This window comes from Grampus griseus (assembly GCF_964374135.1).
Source record: "Grampus griseus genome assembly, chromosome: 13".
Taxonomy (NCBI): Eukaryota; Metazoa; Chordata; class Mammalia; order Artiodactyla; family Delphinidae; genus Grampus; species Grampus griseus.
Genome location: NC_139007.1, coordinates 73220634 through 73226676, shown reverse-complemented (window position 1 = coordinate 73226676; position 6043 = coordinate 73220634).

Sequence of the window (6043 nt, the reverse complement as noted above, 5' to 3'; positions counted from 1 at the left end):
ACAGATACATGGAATACGATGCTATTTACATGAAGTTGTGTTTTTTTTGTTTTGCTTTGTTTTTTTTGCAGTACGCGGGCCTCTCACTGCTGTGGCCTCTCCCGTTGTGGAGCACAGGCTCCAGATGCACAGGCTCAGCGGCCATGGCCCACGGGCCCAGCCGCTCTGCGGCATGTGGGATCTTCCAGGACCGGGGCACGAACCCGTGTCCCCTGCATTGGCAGGCAGACTCTCAACCAATACACCACCAGGGAAGCCCTACATGAAGTTTTTAATGTAGTATTGTTTATGGATCCTACATAAGTAGTGAAAATATGAAGACATGCATGGCAAGGATACACACCAAATTCAGGTTCATATTTACAGCTGCAGAGAGAGAGGGATGGGTCAGCGAGGCGTATAAAAAGGACTTCAGTTTTATCTGTTTCCCTTCTTAAGCTTATGACTAGTAGATAAATAGGTGATGAATAGATATTTACATGGATATAGATAGATATATTTCTTTTTTTTTTTAATTTATTTATTTGTCTGCTTCAGGGCCTAGTTACAGCACACGGGCTCTTCGCTGCGGCGTGAGGGCTTAGTTGCCCCGAAGCATATGGGATCTTTGTTTCCCAGCCAGGGATTGAACCTGAGTCCCCTGCACTGGAAGGTGGATTCCTAACCACTGGACCACCAGGGGATTCCCCAGATATAGATATTTTGATATTGTTCCTTAGATTTTTTTGTACACTAGAAATATTTTGTTGTAATAATTTCTTTTTAAAATTACTGCTCAGTAATTTACAGCTCTTAATAGATATTCCAAGAAGCTGAAGTCTTTTAGGGTCAACATGTGGATCACATGAAAGAAAATGCACAGTCTCTGTTCCCTTTTTAGATTAATTTATCAAGTGATGAAGATTTAAAATATCAAGTGACTTTTTCTAATCATTTTAGGGCGTGATGTCAGCTGGGCTGATGCTTGATTAAGGAGGCTCCTCCATTTCTTCCCCTGGAATTCCTTTTACACTTTGGTTTTTCTGGTTGAAGTAGGGAACATAACTTCTGTGAGCTTCTTGCTGAAAGCAGCAAAGAATGCTGGTCAGCATCTTTATTAAATACATGGACAGGTGGAGACTGATTTGGGGAAGCGCCAGGAGTGAAAGTCAGTGGGGTAGGGACAGGCAGGGGGTGGTGGTTTAACAGGCTGTGGTCTCAGCCGGGCTTACAACAAAGACACACTGGGAGAGAAAAAGAATGCAGCCTAAGGCGGCCAGGGAAGAAATCGTACAGATGATGCTTCCAGACAGAATGAAACAGATTGGAGCTGCCAGAGTATGGTGCGACCTGCAAATAAAACCTCGGGGCTAGGAGAAAGGATTCTGCTAATTGGAGTGTATAATTTAAGAGGTGAACACAGTACAAAGCCCTAGAGGGAATGACTGCAGGTTTAATTAAAGATGATTTTCCATAGCCTTGTCCTTGATTTAAAAAAACATCGGCCCCCAGAAATGCTGGAAAAAAACATGTGTGCCTTGTTAGACGAATTTCTCCTTCTTTGAAACTTAGCTATGGACGTCCATTGTCCTACCCATAATTTTCCCCCATGGGGATGGCTACTGGATTTAGGGTACTTACTCAGTGGCCACCTCCACCCCCAGCCAAGTATGACCCCAAGAGGGAGAAATGATACAAACACATTTCAATACTAAGGAGTAGAAAGTGTCACACACAGACAACAAAATCAAATCAAAAGTTCTTTCAGGTCCTCCAAGCTTCTAACTATGGAATTGGAGAGCTTGAGAACTGTGGGGTACAGACACTTGTCCCTCACAGGCAGATGCTCCAGTCTTGCTTCTAGAGAGTCTGATGGTGGCCTTGAAGACTGAAGGTGTGCTGTCAACTCCACTGAACTCCCCCTGGTTTCACACCTGTGGTCGAGCAGAATCAGATCAACGATGGGAACAGATCAAGAAGGAAGAGGGAGGAAAAAAAGCAAGGGCCTTAAGGGTAGAGATCATCATTTTCAAAACTGAAAATGAGCAAGAGAAGTATTCTAAGTAACTACACGCAGTATCTCTCTAGTTATATAATAGTAGGGTGTTGTATGTTTATATATGCTAACATACATATAAACTCTAATCCTGTTGCTTTCCAACTTTACAGATAAAGAAAGCAAGGGGCAGACACTTAAGGCAGCACCTGAAATCACATAGATAGTAAGCAGCAGAGCTGGGGCTGATTCCAAGCCCAATGCTACTGATTGATTGATTGATTGGCACCATGTCTTTGCAGTTACTCAAGCTTCCGATCTGATGAATACACTTACCACACTCACTTGCTTCTGGTAGATGGTCTGGTTTTTTTTGGCCGCGCCTCACGGCTTGCAGGATCTTAGTTCTCTGACCAGGGATCGAACGTGGGCCCTTAGCAGTGAGAGTGCGGAGCCCTAACCACCAGACCACCAGGGAATTCCCCTGCTTCCGGTCGATGTTTATGCTGTGCCCGACCTTTTACATTTATTGTTCATTTGCGCCTTTCTACTCCACAAGATAGTTAAGGCAAATATTCTTAATTTTAAGAGGAGGAAACAGAAGCCCAGACAGAATCAGTTGCCCGAAGACCCCAGGCTGGGCTGTGACAGACCCAAGTGCTTTTTGCACTCTGCCAACCCCCTAGAGCCCACTGGAGGCCGACTGTGGACCTTATCACAGTGAAGACCGCGCCCGCCCCACCCACCCCCTTGCAAACTTCAATCCCATGGCCCCTCGGGTATTGTTCTGAGCTAGACCTTCCTCTATGATATTTGTATTGCATGAACTTTTCTGTGGAGGAAATACGCAGATCGAGGTACCAGAATCACAGACTGCTTCATCGAGCACCAAGGGAGGGCCTGCCTCGATGCGTATTTAGTTTCGCTATTTAAAAATTTTTAATTATGAGAGATGCCCTTACTTTGTTTGGGGAGGCTTACATCACAAGATGGGAGCCAAAAGATGTGATGGCCCTTACACAGCCCTCACACACCCAGACCCTCCCCCTCAGGAATCTGACAAAAGCAGAGATGATTAAAGTTTAAGATCCCTACCAAGAGTATGTGCTGGTTAACTTGAAGGAGAACAAATGTCTGATGGTTGGGTCTCTGATGAATGTGGTGGAGGGCTGTGATGCAGAGGAGGGCGGGGGCCCGGGGGCCCACCTCTGGCTGCTGAAAACTCTTCTAGTAGGTGCTGCTAAGCCCCTTATAATAACCTAAGCTTGCTTCCTACAGGAGTCTTTCTTATGAAATAAGTGGCACTAAGGGAACTATATTCAATATAATGTGATAACTCATAATGGAAAAGAATTTTAAAAAGAATGTGTATATATATCTATGTATGACTGAATCACTTTGCTGTACAGCAGAAATTAACACAAAATCGTAAATCAACTATATTTCAATTAAAAAAAACAAATAAAATTAGCGGCACTATAGCTTGGCCTCAGGGCCACCATTTAAAATGAAAGGGGGAGGGCTTCCCTGGTGGCGCAGTGGTTGGGAGTCCGCCTGCCGATGCAGGGGGCGCGGGTTCGTGCCCCGGTCCGGGAAGATCCCACATGCTGCGGAGCGGCTGGGCCCGTGAGCCGTGGCCGCTGGGCCTGCGCGTCCGGAGCGTGTGCTCCGCGGCGGGAGGGGCCGCAGCAGTGAGAGGCCCGCGTACCGCAAAAAAACAAAACAAAACAAAAAAACAAATGAAAGGGGGAGACCAGAGGCGGCAGCAACATTATTATTATTTTTTTCTGCGGTACGCAGGCCTCTCATTGTTGTGGCCTCTCCCGTTGCAAAGCACAGGCTCCAGACGCGCAGGCTCAGCGGCCATGGCTCACGGACCCAGCTGCTCCCCGCCACGTGGGATTTTCGCGGACCGGGGCACAAACCCGCGTCTACTGCCTCGGCAGGCGGACTCTCAACCACTGCGCCACCAGGAAAGCCCGACAGCAACGTTATTTTAAAAACCTGAAATGCACAGCGTGGTGGGCAAGCTCCATCCACTTTCCTGAGGAGACAATCCCACCTGACAACTACAGGTAATTGAAAAGCTCTCGCGTCATGAGAACCTACTGTATAGCACAGGGAACTCTACTCAGTGCTCTGTGGTGACCTAAATGGGAAGGAAGTCCAAAAAACAGGGGATATATGTATACATATAACTGATTCACTTTGCTGTACAGTATAAAATGACACAGCAGTGTAAAGCAGCTATACTCCAATAAAACAAAAACAGAAACAAAAAATAAAAAAATAAATAAAAGCTTTGGGTGGAAAACCAATGCGATTTCCAGACTCAACCAATCCCATATAAAGATCTGAAGAGTTAGTCATAAAACATCCATAGCAGACATCAACATTTACTTTCCCAATTACTCATAAATAACCCCCAAGGACTTTTCACTGAAACTCTGACAACAGAAAAATAATGACCCCCTTAGTAATGAAGTTAGTATTTGAGGGAGTTGACTGGATTAATGATTGGTTATCAGTTTCAAACCTCTTCATTTCTGCTCGTTTTTCCCCAGACGATCGTCACTGAACTAACATTCGGTTTGATATCTGTTGTTGGCAATAAAATGGGAGTTTCAACGCTTAAAGGGTTTCTGCCTTCAGGGTCTGCAGCTCATTAGAAATATTGCTTTGTCTGGTTCATCCTATACATGGATGAGTCATTCTTGATGTCAGGGAGGTGGAAGGGTGGGAGACTGCTCAAGCAAGGGCAGTTTCTGTCCCGAACGTTAAATGTGCAGCCTGCTTGTAGAGTGGCTTTATGACGTATCTTCCGCGTTTCCTCCACATAAAGATCATAAATTACGAAGCAGCACCTTGGATTAAATGAGTTTCATGATAAAACACGAGCAAAAAGAGCAATTAAGAGCTTCCTCCTCCTGGGCTTCCCTGGTGGCGCAGTGGTTGAGAATCCGCCTGCTAATGCAAAGGACACGGGTTCGAGCCCTGGTCTGGGAAGATCCCACATGCCGCGGAGCAACTAGGCCCGTGAGCCACAACTACTGAGCCTGCGCGTCTGGAGCCTGTGGGCTGCAACAAGAGGGGCCACGACAGTAAGAGGCCCGCGCATGGCGATGAAGAGTGGCCCCCGCTCTCCGCAACTGGAGAAAGCCCTCACACAGAAACGAAGACCCAACACAGCCAAAAATAAATAAATAAATAAATTTATTTAAAAGCTCAGGAAAAAAGAAAGAGCTTCCTCCTAGACGTTATAAAATAGTTTATGGAATTTAAATTCCCGGCCCAAATATAACACAATAACTTTCTTTCTTTGCACACCTAGGAAACAACAGAAGAATGTACAGAAAAGTGGTTTGTTGAGGTCCAGGACATCATTCTTATCCTTTCTTCCCTCGGTTTTTTTCCCAGGGACAGGATGATAAAGTGTGGACTTTTCTTCCACTCCTTGCTCTGCATTGCACACCAGTGTTCACATGCTTGTCTTTCACGTGTTTGCTTGTTTGATGACCTAAACAAGATGCTAGAAGGGATGGGAGAGGAAGGAGGAGGAAAGGTATTTCTCCAGGTGTTCTGTCAGCCCCGGGTGTGCACAGATTAGGCAAAGGGCTTTGGCCGTTGAAGCAGACCTGTGAAGCTGAGCCTGTTGAAGCTAAGTCTACACCAAAGGCTTGTGATCCTCAGAACCTATGGGCGGAACTCACCACACAAAGCAGAAGAGGACGGGGACGTGGAACCCACCTCCCGAACGAGCCTGTGTGTGAGTGAGACAGGACCAGCCCCACTGGCTTCCCTTAGTTCCCCGACCAGGGATCGAACCCATGCGCCCTGCATTGGAAGCATGGAGTCTCAGCCACTGGACCACCAAGGAAGTCCCCGGAACCTGCATCTTTTATAATGGGCAGTAAGCTCACGTGCTTTTTGCTTTAGAGGGAGAAACAATCTCTATCCTCCAAGGCTGTTTGCTGCACATACAAACATATTGAAAACATTTGTCCATAACTAAGGCAATGTCTGCCCACAAACATGCAGAAACATGAGAGACCTGTGTAGAACTGTCTC